Genomic DNA, 14,204 nt, shown 5'->3' with positions numbered 1-14,204 from the left:
TTATTTACTAGGCCACATTTTGGTTCAGAACCAGCCATGTAACACTTTTAAGTTCTTCAGCTTTGTTCAATATGGAAAAGAAAATCAAATACCATGTAAGTACACAGAGAAATATAATCTACTGAGTAATTCTGGCACATAGTAATTGATTTACTAAAAGACCTAAATTTATGCATATTTACTTTGATTTTTTTTTTGATCATCTAGCACACAATTTAGGGTCCTGTGATCTGCTGAAAAAAAATTCCTCTCTACTTTTAAGTGTTGTACACAATCCATCAACTAAATGGACTGAACCTCAGTTTTTATGTTAACAATTAAGAATGAAATTGCATATGAGCATCTAGATATTACTTTACCACCTGCAGTAGTTACCATGTTATTTTGTTAATAATGGTATGCTTTGAGCATATTTAACATAATCCTGGGATCTATCTTGATCACACTGGAATCAAGCAAAGCACATCAGCCCTGTTAATGCACCAGATAATGGTGGGCAACCATGTGAAGTCACAGATAGACAGCATTAGTTAAAAATCTTTTACATAGTGCTGATCAGCTACATGGCAACTCTGAAGCATAAACCAAAATTAAAGTTACAATGGATTTAATTCTGAAGAACTAAAATGTTATGTAATTTGTACTTTGTCATAAAATAATTTTAATAACCCAATCAGCTATGGAAATTTAAACTCACTAGCCTGTTCAGTTTTCTAGTGATTAATCACCTTTAAGGTCTAGCTACTCAAAATTATTTCTTATTCATTTAAAGCAGTCCTATAAAATACTAAAACTGCAATGAGACAATACTATTCTAGAAAAAGTTACACTCTCCTTATTAAAGAGGATGCAACAATCACAATTTTAGTGCTAGATACAGTCGTGATGGCTGAAACTACGTCAGAATCCTGTTTTCAAGCTATGTATTTTTGTTCCAGTAGAACAAAGTCAAGAAAATGTTGCTTCCTTCCTTGAATGACAATGAAACATATTAAAAGACAATCCAAATTCTGGTAATAATTCCACATCTCCTAAGAGGATGGGACCCCAGTTAACTTCAGCTGGTTTTGCGTAAATTTTATATTATCCAGGATTAAATATCTTATACAGGGGTTGTAATAATATGACTTTTTTTTCTTACAATACCCATAGTCCATTTGGATTTGTGCTGAAAAATAAGGCAAAGGTACTCAAATAACATACCTGCTTCGAAAGTGGTGGAACACAGTCTGGCATGTATAAACTCACAACATTATCAGTTCGATATCTTGATATCTTTATACCAATATCATCCAAAAGGAAAGAAGCAAGTGCCACCAGAAGCCTGGTTCCACAGAAAGCAGCTGCTGTTTTTCATCCTTCACAATCAAGGTAAACAGGTCAGTGGAGTCTGATTACTCCTTTTGTTTGTTTGTCCAGTATCCAGTTGGTTATCTCTCAGGAAGATCTATGAAAGAACGAATAAAACATTCATGAGCCTAAAGGCTGCTGTATCCAAAAGTTAATGACACCGAAAAATATGGGACGCCTGCGTATTCAGTTAGTTGTTCTCTGTGTTTACTCTTGACGGGGTCTTGAGTTTGTCTCTTTTCCCCCATGCAAATGTATCAAATATTTTTAAGTATACAACAGTCTTTCTGAAAATTTCACTTCTTTAAGACTCGTCATGGCTTAGGTTTACTACATAGTGTCTTCCAGAACAGGATTAACTGAAGAAGTCCCTTTAGGACTCCTCCTGAGTTCTAGTAAATTTTTATATCAAAAAAGAAGGTGCAGGATGTCTTCTCTTATTCTGATGAAGTTTCTCCTCTGAATTATACCATGAAAAGCTATACCATTCCTTTCCATTTGGAATACAGGAGACTATAAATGCCAGAGATTAAAACCTCCAATTTTTCTTGATATATCATCCTTGGAACCAAATAGTTCATCCTTTGAATTTAAAAAGTTCCTAGATCACCCAGTTAAAAATTATATCTTTTTGTATGGGTTGACCTCGGCTGGTCGTCAGACCTCTTCCCATCCACTCTCACATTATCACCTCTCAACAGAATGGGAATAGAGAACAAGCTAAAAAGCTCACAGATAAGATAAAAATACGGTGATACCTTACCCCTTACTGTCTTGGGAAAAACAGACTCAACTTGGGGAAAATTAATTTAATTCAATGTCAATTAAAATAGATTTGGATGGTGAGAAACAAGGACAAAAATTAAAACAACACCTTCCCCTCACCACCTTGTTTCCAGGCTCAAATTCATTCCTTCATTTGCAACTCATCTCTTCTCCATCACCCATGAGCAGAGCCAGGAGGATGGAAATGGTGGGTTGTGGTGAGTTCTTAACAATTCCTTTCTGCCACTCCTTGCTCCTCACATTTTTCTCCAGCTCCAGTATGAGTCCTTCCACAGGCTGCAGTCCTTCATGAACTGTTCCAGTGGGAGTCCTCCATATGCCATGTTTCCTGTCAGGAGAACTTGTTCCTACATAGCTCCTCTCCACGAACTACAGGTCCTTCAGGAAATATTCACCTTCTCTGGCAAGGGGTGGATGGGCTGCAGTAAAATATCTGCTCCACTGTGGTCCTCTTCACAGATAGAATGGAAATACCTGCTCCAGCATGGTCCTCTCCACACACTGCAGGGGAATCTTGGAGTCTCTGCTCTGGTGCCTGGAACACCTCCTCCTTCTTATTCTTCTCTGACCTTGGTGTTCACAAGGCTGTTTCTCACTAGCTTGGCTGATGGGCTTACCTGTGTCCTGTGTCTGTTGTGGAGCTGGCTGTATCCAGTCCTTACCTCCTGCCACAGGGGTTCCCTACAGTGCACTGCTACCTATGTCTTGTCATGGACACCCATTTCACTTTTATGTAAAGTTCTGCAGGTGGATTTATGGAGCCCCATCACCCAGGTAAATCTACCTTAGAGTCAGTGAGTTTGTTCTTGAATTCTACTGCAGGACTGGAACTATAAATCAATGGGTTTTTTTAAAAAAATAAAGTGTTATTATGATAATAAACCCCCACTATTTGTAAAAAATAAAGAAATAAAACAACAGCTGATAAAAAAAACTGTTAAATGGATGGTTTTTAATGTGAAGAATATGATTTTAACATTTCTCTTGTTCTTAGGTATATTCTTTCCTTTCAAACATTCCCTCAAATTCCAGTTTTCTTTGGGGACAGGGCAAGGCACATTTCAACCTAAAATGTGTTTTTCATAGTTATGAGAAGTCTAAGTAGCACAGTCAAAATATCTTTTCCAGGACAATAACAACGGAGTAGTCACAGCTAATTCTACTACATTGTATGAACACAATAAACCAGATTATTCAATCAGTGTGCTTGATCTCTACCTTTGAAATTATTTTATCATTCTTGCAAAACAAAACAAAACAAAATGTACACTTTTAAATGGTAAGAAGAAATTAAGGGGGAAAAAAACCATGCAGAAAATAAAATCACTTCCAGGCTCAAATCCTCTTTATTTATAAACATCCCATTACCAAGTACAAGATCCCTGCTCTACATTCCTAGCACACACCGTGACTTGCCATTCCGTGTGGATACAGCTCCCTCTGGCGCGCAAACCCGACACCACTCTGCAACCTGCCTTGCTTTTCTTCTAAGCACTCCTTATTTCTTTGAAGGAAACGAACACAATCCCAGGAAATTTATGGTTTTTTCCTTTGAGGAATCTGTATCCTAAACACATTCTAAAGAATCTTTAAAAGACTCAAACTTTGCTGAATTGTCACAACTCTTCTGACAGATCAGCTATGCAATTTAGAAGAAGAGCCAGATAATTTAATACCTGTTCACTCTTCTCATTAAGTTTTATTTTTTTGTATTGTGACACTGCTGTGACACTGTACCGTGACACTGCTGTGGTAGGCAGTGCAAAACTAAATGACAGTCCTACTCCCAAAGGACCCTATATCTAGAAGTCTGACTTATACTTTACATTTCATTTATATGTCACATGTATTTCAAAACAGACAAATCAGAACATGTCTGGAAATTCGAAGTTGAATATCAGACTATAAAAAATTTGAAACATGGCCCAGACAGAACAGGAGGTCCGGGGTTGCTTCAGAAGCCTCCAGTTACACACAACCAGAGGTAAGGACTGAAGAACTCTGAGTCACTCCAGTCCTTCCTCCTACCACTCCCTTCTTTTCCTGGCTCATAGTGAGTTCAAGAACTAAAAGCCTGGAGCTGAAAGATATACACGCATGAAGGGACTGGCATCATTGCTCAACAGTGGTGTGAATTTTTAGCTTCCAAGGCAAGGAAAGACAATTTTTAAAGCTGAATTATTTTCTTAGTTTGTTGGATCTGGTAGTGTTAATTGATAACATCAAAGAATGTAGGAGATACAAATGATCAGATAGAGCACTTTGACCTTTATGGAGAACCTACAGCTTCTGAATCTTTCTTCTAATTGTGGCAGGGAAAGAAAATCTCAGACTTCACTTTGAGTATTTTGGAGACTGAAATTAACTATCTCGCTGACATGCTTCAGTAAAGCCAGTAGGTTAAGGGAGATGATCCTTCCCCTCCACTCAGTGCTGGTAAGGTCACATCTGGAGTGCTGGGTCCAGATCAGTGCAAGAGAAACATGGACATACTGAAGAGAGTCCAAAGAATGGCCACAAGGATGATGAAGAGACTGGAGCATCTCTCCTATGATGAAAGGCTGAGAGAGCTGGGACTGTCAGCCTGGAGAAGGCTTGGTGGGGAAACTCATCAATGTATATAAATAAATACCTGCAGGGAGTGTGCCAAGGGGATGGAGCCAGGCTCTTTTCAGTGGTGCCCAGTGCCAGGACCAGAGGCAATGGCACAAACTGAAACCCAGGAAGTTCCCTCTCAACATGAGGAAAGACTGTTTCACCATAATGGAGACCAAGAACTGGTATAAGTTGCCCAGAGAGGTTGTGGAGTCTTTGTCCTTGGAAATATTCAAAAGCCATCTGGACATAGTTCTGGGCAACTGGTTCTAGGTGGCCCTGTTTACTTTCCTTGAAACTTCCCTAGTATTATTATCACTAATTTCTGTGCCTTCTTCTGCAAAAAAGTGGTAAGACTGTTCATAAGTATGTTGGAATTTATATTGGTGACTGACCAGAAGCAACAAGAGAAAGAAGGCTGGTGAGGAGATTGAACAAGAGCTCTTGCTAGTTGATGACTTTTCACAGGTGAATGCATGGCAGTCTGAAAAGAAAGACCCAACACAAGTAAAGTATGAGGATATAAGTGAAGTAAGGTAGGCTGATGAGATGAGAGAAAATGTGCATTGAAAAAGGGTGTTTACAGGAGTAGTGTGTGCTGGTTTTCCACTCTCTGGGTAGGATCTCTCTTTGGTTTTATTTTTTAATATTATGCTATGGTGATGTCAACATTAATAACACTCAGCTGAGCAAGCTAATCAAAGGGCAAAAGGCTGAACAAGTGGAAAAGAATGCTTCTGCCAAGATGTGCTAGGCCTCTGGCTCAGGCATGGGGATTGATTTTTGTAAAGAAGGGAAGAGTGCTTCTGAGTCAGCTATGTCCCAAAATGTTCTTCTTGTCATTTCTTTTTAGCCAGTCATGTTTCACATGCTCCTGGACATCTAGTGCCCAGCCTGAACTGTACTGCATGCTGTCAGATATTTACACAGTCTCCTAAAGAAAAGAGAATTGATTTAAGGTCCCTTTTTCAGAGAAGAGAGACTTTTTAGATCTCAGTCAAGCCCAACAACTCTACAGCAAGAAATTACATTCCTCTTGCCATATTTACAGAATAGTTACTGTCATTATGGCTTCAAAAGCAATAACAGAGTTGATTTAAATAATATGATTGCACTGCATCCATTTTTAAATACATGTAACTATATTGGTAGGAAGGTATTCCATCTGGTAACCCATCTGCAACTCCATCTATACAAGAAGTAAGTATTCATAAGAGAACATTCATATATTTGAATTCTCTCAACATATTGTGACCTTCTGTTACTATTCACATAGAATATCTCACTTTAAATATATCTCGGGTTTTTAATATCTTTAACTGAAGTAGAGGAAAAAAGTAGCAAACTCAAGAAGCATGAGCCTTAAATGAACAGTCAGTTGCATATCAAAATTGCTCATGCCTTTAATGGTCAGTTTGACACAGAGAAGCAATCCAGAACTATAACTTCCTAGTTCATTCCAGTAAATCCAATTCAAAGGCTTGGCAGACTACCTAAGTGACATGATACAAACATTTCTTCCACAGAACTTAAATTAGAGGCCCCCAAAATTATGTTTTAAGTAATAGTAATATACTTAACTTTTCCAACAAGATACTCAGGGAAGATACACTGGGAATTTTATTTTCATCTGTGGTATATGAGAAAGTTCTGTCTATCCTCCTTAATTTAGAGTCACGAAGATAGCCATAACTAAGATGTCAATCTCAATAATATCTCTAGCTTTAAGCTAAATTACTTTCTGAAAAGCAAAGGCTAGAAAGTCCCTAGTTTATTTAGCTCTGACAACTCAGAAGTGAGTTTTCTAGAACTTCAAGTAAAAGGGAACTGAGTTTCCTAATTCTTTATTTAGGGAGTGCCTTGGTAATTTGTTTTGCAAGCAGCTGTAGTGATTTCAGAGAGCATTCTACAACTTTTTATTGTAGATTAACAAATTCACACTTGTGATAGCAGGGTTATTCATTTAGCACAGCCTAATCAGCTACAGTTAAGAATCAGGAAGATTAGCTTGAACAGTATAAATAAGTGTTTTGACCTATTTCTCAGGCTATTTTACCAGAAACAGATTAGGAAATAGCAGTATCACGTCTTCACAGTATTTGCTCTTTAGGAGTCAACCGTTCCTTTTAGTCCTCCCCACCAGGTACAACCTTTCTCCAGCAGCAAACAATTCTCTCCACTTGTTCCTCCTTCACATAGTTTTCTTAATGCACTCTCTGACATCTGCTGCAGTCTTTGCCTATGCACGCTCTTTCTGGAAATCCCTACATAGTCCTTATTTCCACTCTGCACCTACCCCTTAACTATTCTCTCCAAAATTCCTACAAGCTAGCTCCTTACCTACATAGTCCCCAGGAGGGAGGGGATGCAGCAGGGTAGATAGCAGTCAGTAGCCATTTCTTTGTAAAGCTTCATTAATCCTCACATTGGATTTATTGCCCTGTCTTAGAAATGCTCACTTAATTGATGGTTGAGAAAGATAAATTCTTTTTAAAGTGCTGAGCAGTAACTATCTTATCTAGAACAAGAAAGGAATGTCTGCTCAGTGGTTGAGTTACAAATCAAAGAATTAAAGCAATAAGCAATCCCAGGAATAGAGGAATTACAGATTAAAGCATGAGAAGACAGAAGGCAAAGATGTTTTATTTTCCTGAATGTCACTTACTGTCAGAAAGCAAAAATTCCAAAAACATTATTTCATTATCCTAAATATTTCACCAAGAAAGTAAATAAGCAACCATTAACATGAATGCTCTTATTCACATATTAGGTATACAAAAAGCCATGGAAATATTTTACAATTATTCAACAGACTAACATTTTAGTTAATTAGTTGCTTCACGGTTAACCATTGATCACAACTGTTCTTAGGGTTCCCCCTCACCCCATTTCAGCTGGAAAATACTCAGAGCTGAAACTCAAAGTCTGAACACATGGGCTCACAATTGGCTCAAGTTAATTGGAGGGCTGCCAATGAAGGAGCAGTCCAAACTTTCACTATTTTTTTTCTTGGTATTATCTTTTCTTAGTTTTCAGTTAAATCAGCTTGCTAGTCTGACTCACTCTGTCACTGGCATCATTACTAGAGCTGATGCAATGGAAGTGGTGACATCACACCTTTTCAGCGGCAGCAAAGCCTTACATTGTTTTCAGCTCACCACAAACCTGCACCTTAAAATGTATATAGGGGCCAGAACACCACACAAGTGCAAAGCACAAGTAAATTTTGTGGAAAATAGCACAAATAAGGAGAATTAAGACTCCTCTGGACTAATCTGTGGCTACAGGATAGGCCAATGTTTAACAGCATATTAAATACTTTGGAGGCTTCTGCTGCCAGCTTTACAGTGCCATGGTTGCATGACATAAGGTGCTGTTCCTGCTGAAATGCTCTCTGCCAATTCAATTTGTTCTAACAAAACTCTGATAGTCACCTTTGCCCTGGCGGCATAAGTGCTGCAACAGGCATCGGTTCCCCACACAGCCCTAACCCTCTGTGGTTCCAGCACCACATGTTCCTCTGCAACCAGGATAAAAGCAAACAGGCGGCATAAAATCCTCACGAAGCACTCTGCTAATTTGACAAAAATGTAATCATGTGCCCACACCTGATCCAGATCAAATTTGTACTGCTGGGTGATGTGGCATGGCCGAGAGCCAGCGGTAATGATTGTGGAACCACAGCATTCAGCTAAAGCTTCTCCTGCAGATGAATTACCTGTATGGGAGACTGTAAATACAGAGTGTGGCCTATCGCTGTGGAAACAGCTTGTGCAGGCTCCCCAGAACATGCCCTGATCCGCACAAAAGAGACACAGGCATAACCCCTTGCCAAACCACCTTTCTTTCTACCCTCAGAGGGAGGGTGCTGGGTTAGCCTCTGACTGAGAGCATTAAGCAGGGGAGGGGAAAAAAAAAAAGGAAATTACATGTCTGAGGTTTTTCTTTCAGGCAAGTCTCTTATAAAAATAAAGGAGTGTACAAATGTCTTTGTTTCCCTGCCAACTTTTATAAGAACTAATTAAGACCAAGGAGAGCTTCATTTTCCTGTTTATTTCATAGAGAGAACAGCTAATGAATTTGACCTATTGATGATTTTGCAGTTGCCTGCTTTAATTTGCTTAAGGTTGGGAAACAAAAAGTTACTGTAACAGCAATGAGCTGCCAAAGCTGCAGAGCGGTCACTGGTGCGTGACCAGTGATCCAGCTGTGTGATCAAACTTCAGTTAGGCAGCTGTGACAACAAGAGCGTGGGCTGTCCTTCTGAACAAGAAAACAGTATTAAAATTATGGCCACTGCTTAGTACTTACTTATTTCCAAGTCGGCTGATTTGTCCATAATAAGGTCAGTATAACCATAAAGGTATAGGGCGCTGGCATTTATTCCCTGCTAAAGAACATCTTGCACTTTTCAACTTTATGATTTATCTATTGATTGCAATAGAAAATTCAGGCCACGGAATTCAGTGGTAATTGCTATCAATAAATAAAGAATTATGCTTTACTTGAAAACAATCTTTGGAGGGAAATATTCACAGGCCTTAACATAACTCATACTTCTTAGTCCAGATGAATGGATTACAAGGCATTTATTGTATCAAGTAGTCCTATGGACTCTATGGAAATCACACAGAATTCAATAAAGAATTTTATGGCTGCTATAAAAGCTACAATATAATTTTTAATGTCCTTTTGATTCCGAAGGTGAGATCTCAGCCCTCTATAAATCAGTAACAGAACTCCCAATTGAGATTGGCGGAAATTGAACACCCAATCATTTGCAACTCTTATTTATAAAATTTTCCATAAATTACTCTAGGTGCCTGGGGAACCTTATGGGGTTTACTCACATTAAATTTTACAGTGTTTTTTTTTCTTTTCCCAAGTAGGAGGGAGGATGATTCACTTCAGGGGAAGCGAGGTTCTTTATTTTCTTGCTTTCCTTAAAAAAAAACTCTTCAAATTTTACATGTTATTTCGAAATATTATTTCAAAACAATTTACAAATATTAGCCAAGGATTCCCAAACTGTGGTTTCCTAGCAGCAGACTACCTAAGCTACTTAAGAAGGCATGTACAGTCCTTGGGAACTCCTGTTGCCCTGCTGCACCATCGGTCCCCAGCCAAAGTTAACCCTGCATCAGCTCATGCACGAAGCTTTGTACAATTCTAACAACTGGGAACTAGAATATCAAATAACAGCAAACTCTCCAGATTTCCACTGTTCATTCTATTCCAAAATCACAAACCTGGAGATGTGAAGCTTTTTCTGGGAAGCAGGGCAAAAGCCTTCTCCTTCTTACAGCAAGTAGAAATTGGCCACCAGAACCCTCTGGCTGGAATGTAGCAGTATTATAAAGACTTCCAGTGTGTGCATGGAGTCTATACCATAGAAAGGGGAAATGGTTTGCTGCAGAACGCACGTCAGATCCAAACAGAAAGAATCCATATTATGTATTACTTGGTAATAGTCAGTATATGCTGCTACTGTTGCTTCACATCTCTGCTGTTGCTCGGCAATAGCGTATTTCACCAATTCTTCCTTTTTCCTATTTACAGATGATTTGAAAGTCACGTACAATTTAAATTAATGTATTGTTAGAAATTGCAGACAAAACAGTGTTTGTTCCTACATTTGATAAGTAGCAATTATGAATAAGTTTGCATGATGAACATTTGTTCAATTTTTTTCCAAGTAGTGTTTAGAAAGATCTATTTCATCAATTGTTTCCACAAATGGACATTCATGCATACAGACATGATAAAGTGACAAGAAAACAAAAATATAAATGAAAATTAATTATAAGGCAATTTATGCTTTGAATTTCTATGTTGTTTGAGAGTATAGCTTCACAACATACATTTTTTTCTGCACCTTGCAAAAAACCAGGCATTGGTAATGCAAATAGTATTGACTTAAGTGTATCAGTATTAATTCTGACTTCTAACAAATTAAAGTCAATTCTCCCATTATCTGGGAATTGATTAGCTTGGCTATAAGTGCAGTAAGATGTCATTTGCCCACAGATCACCTAGTTCAAGATCACAGCACTATATCACCAAATTAGACTTTTTGGGCCTGCCTCAATGCTTTGTGGTCTCCAGTAAAGTGTCAGCATCTTTATTTAGAGGTTTTACACTCTTTCTGTCTTTTTAGACAAATTATAGATATTACAGAATATGGGTTTTCTACTTATTTTGTATAGTCACAACTTGAGTGTATAAGTAAAACCTCCTGCATAGAACTAAACAGATGTCGTGGTTTTCCCTGGTGTTAGATATCCTATAAAACATGCCATCTTGCAGGTTTTGAACAAGTTTCAGACTAGTATATTCATTCAGATTTTATACATTTTAGTATGAAATTGTTTACTAAAGAATTATATTAACAATAAACATTATAAAAGTTGCTTATTTTCTTAGGTCTATACTTGTATAAAAGTATTCTTCAAACTTCTAGTCATGTAATTAATCTAGAAAACTGCTGACATAGTATTGATTTATGTAGATTTAACTGATGTTCTGACACGACTAGAGGGTGCTCTCCATAATCCCAGCTCAGCAAAGCATGTAAGAACATGCATAAAATTAAGGATATGCTTTGTACCACTAATACTTTATGCCAATTAACCCATATTTTCACCACAATTTCTGTTATGCCTGTCTTGTGTCATATTACATATATATACCACAGACGTTATATATTCCATATATAGGTTATATATTAATCTTACCTGTTATATGTTTCAATATGTTACACATATATTGCAATGAATATATTTATGTGAGATTTTAAAACTAGATTTCTCTAAAATGAACCACTTATGGAATTATATAGTATCTGAGTAACTCCTTACATAATGCTCATGACTTATGTGAGTTTTTACAATACAGATGACGTGGTCTAATTATGGCCTTATTCTAAAAGGGGCATTCCTATCTCCAGTTACACACCTGCACCTTGTACCAACTGTGCTGTTTGGCCTTTCCCAGTTTGTTTTTTGTTTGTTGTTTTTTGAGGTTTTTTTTTGCTAGGGTCAGCAGAGCTAAGATTAATTTTTTGCCAGTTTAACTCTCTAAACTCTCTTGGCTTACCCTAGAGCTGAGCATCCGTACTGGTAGGACAAAGAGCCAGGAGGAGTGAGATGGTGGGGCATGGCCTGTCTGCACAGCTACATAGCTTAGGACAATGTGTATTAGCAAAATGCATATTTTAAAACCACAGTTCCAGTGCACTCCACACCATTAAGAGGCTCAGCCTGTGTTTCAGTGCACTATTCCCCCTACTCAGTTTTTATACAAGAGACTCCTCTCTAATTAAATGTAAAGCTGCTTTTAAGAAATTGAGCAAAAAATGTTCTCCTAGTACTTCAACTGTCTTTTGTCTGAATATAAAAGTTTATCAGAGTTAATCCTTTTAGTATGCACTTGTCTTACAAGAACAATTCTCGTTCATTCGGTCAAGACAAAGGAATTCAGGACTCCCTGTAAACTAACCCTCCCATCATCACCCTGTTGCATTTTTGTTGACATATTGGCAATATTCCTTCCAGTTTTAATTGGGTTAAGCACACAGAAATTTAGTGAGTTGTAAATCTGACAGGATTCCAGTTACCTTTTTGCAATTGTTAAAAACAAAAGGTTTAGCAAAGAACAAACCTAAAGAAAAGCAGAGCTAGTCTCTTGAAAGTAATGAAATCTTCTCGCTGCATTTGCTCAGGTAGTTAATGGGAAGACTGGCAGAATGACAGATGTTTTTCCAGACTTGCAAGGAGAAGTCATGCTGATGCTAACTCCAACACATTCTTTCCTTCACAAAGAAATGTCAGGATGCTACATAGTGGAAAACCAAGAGTAGCTGTAAATATTCAATCCTCTGACTTCTATTCGTCTGAATGGGGTTACCTTCTACTGCTGTACATTTTGATAGTCCCACCAATTAGCTAAAAAACAAGTACAAAAAGATGAAAATTCTCATTAATTTCTGAAGAAAGCTCAAATCTAATCGAGAAACTGAAGTAGTATATTTGAGTATCTTTAGAGAAGGCAGAAAAATAACTACGTGGAATATAATTTGAATACTAATTAGTAGACATTTTTACTACTAATGTGATTCTATTAATGTAATTGTTCATTCTAATAGTAGTTAATATTTATTTCAACATAACTCTTTTTGTGAGGGAATAATTGCATAAAATAGCACTTCAATAAAAATGAAATTGAATAGTAAAAAAGCCAAAATGCAGGAGGAACGTAGGTGTAAGATAAGGACTGCTAGGTTCCTGCATGTAGTCATCCAAATTATCAGATGCTGCAAGTTACTCAAATGCCCATTTCTGGTTTGCTTGAAACACCAAAGGGAGACTGTTGTTAAAGTGTACTTTTGTTGCTAGAAATCTTCCATTAATTTTAGCATATATAAAAAGACAACTATTTTACATTTTCATACAAATATCATACTTCAACAAGGGAGTGCGCTCATCTTTAATATAACCAGACAAAATTAAAATGTTCTTTGAAAAATTCTATTGTAATTACCAGCACTGGTCTTATAAAAACCAGGACTAGTTAAACCTCATACTTTTTGGTTTGGTTTTTTTTTTTAATAGGAATTGCATTAGCTGCTTCTCCTATGAGCTCATTTCATCAAAGGACCCTCTGCAGAATTAATTCAGTGTAAGGTCCCTTATGTCCTAGAAGAAGGCAGGACCCCAAGAAAGGTCTCATTTTTGAGCTTTAGACAACAAACTGCTTCCCTTTTGTTTTTGACAACAACACAGTGAGATTAATAAGACACTGTTCTTCAGTCTCATTGGTTAGCAGGAACTTTAGCTCATTATTTCATTTCTATCAGTATTTGATAGTCTCAGTTTTAATATTATAAGACACCTTTACCATATATCAATAGGCCAATAAAGGATCAGATGGGACATCAGGAATATTTTGAACCTAAAGACAACTTCCAAATCAAAACCTAACTCTAGTCCCTAATCATGGGGAAAATTTTAAAAAATAAAAGTCAAAATTGCTTTGAAAAATCCTTGTAAAGACTGCTAAAAATTTACACCAGTAAACAAATCTAGAAAGGATATGCAATTTTAATGAGGTATTGGGGCAACATATTAAAAAAAGCTATAAAACCCAATAAAAAATAAATTACCACATTTTTTTAAAGACAGAACAGGTGATTGATGCTCTACAGCTTATCATGGAGGTTACCAAGTACTGAATGGTACCTTAAGAAGTGATTCAGCTGGTGAATGTGCAATGCTTTTGTTACATCAGTTCATAGGGGTCCAAACCCACCTCCATTACTAACACAAAAGGCTGTGAATTTTCAGCTTCTAATAACACCATTAAACTTGTAAGCTGCACCTCTGAAACTGCACCTGGGGTTCTCATATCCTCCCACTCTGATATTAAAAATATTCTGTGCATCAGCTGTTATTATGCATGTAAAAATGACACAAAGA

Source organism: Manacus candei, unplaced genomic scaffold (genome assembly GCF_025592945.1).
Source record: "Manacus candei isolate 608988 ecotype Guabito, Panama unplaced genomic scaffold, ASM2559294v1 h1tg000008l, whole genome shotgun sequence".
Taxonomy (NCBI): domain Eukaryota; kingdom Metazoa; phylum Chordata; class Aves; order Passeriformes; family Pipridae; genus Manacus; species Manacus candei.
The sequence above is the reverse complement of the archived record's forward strand: the minus strand, read 5'-3'. Positions refer to the sequence as shown.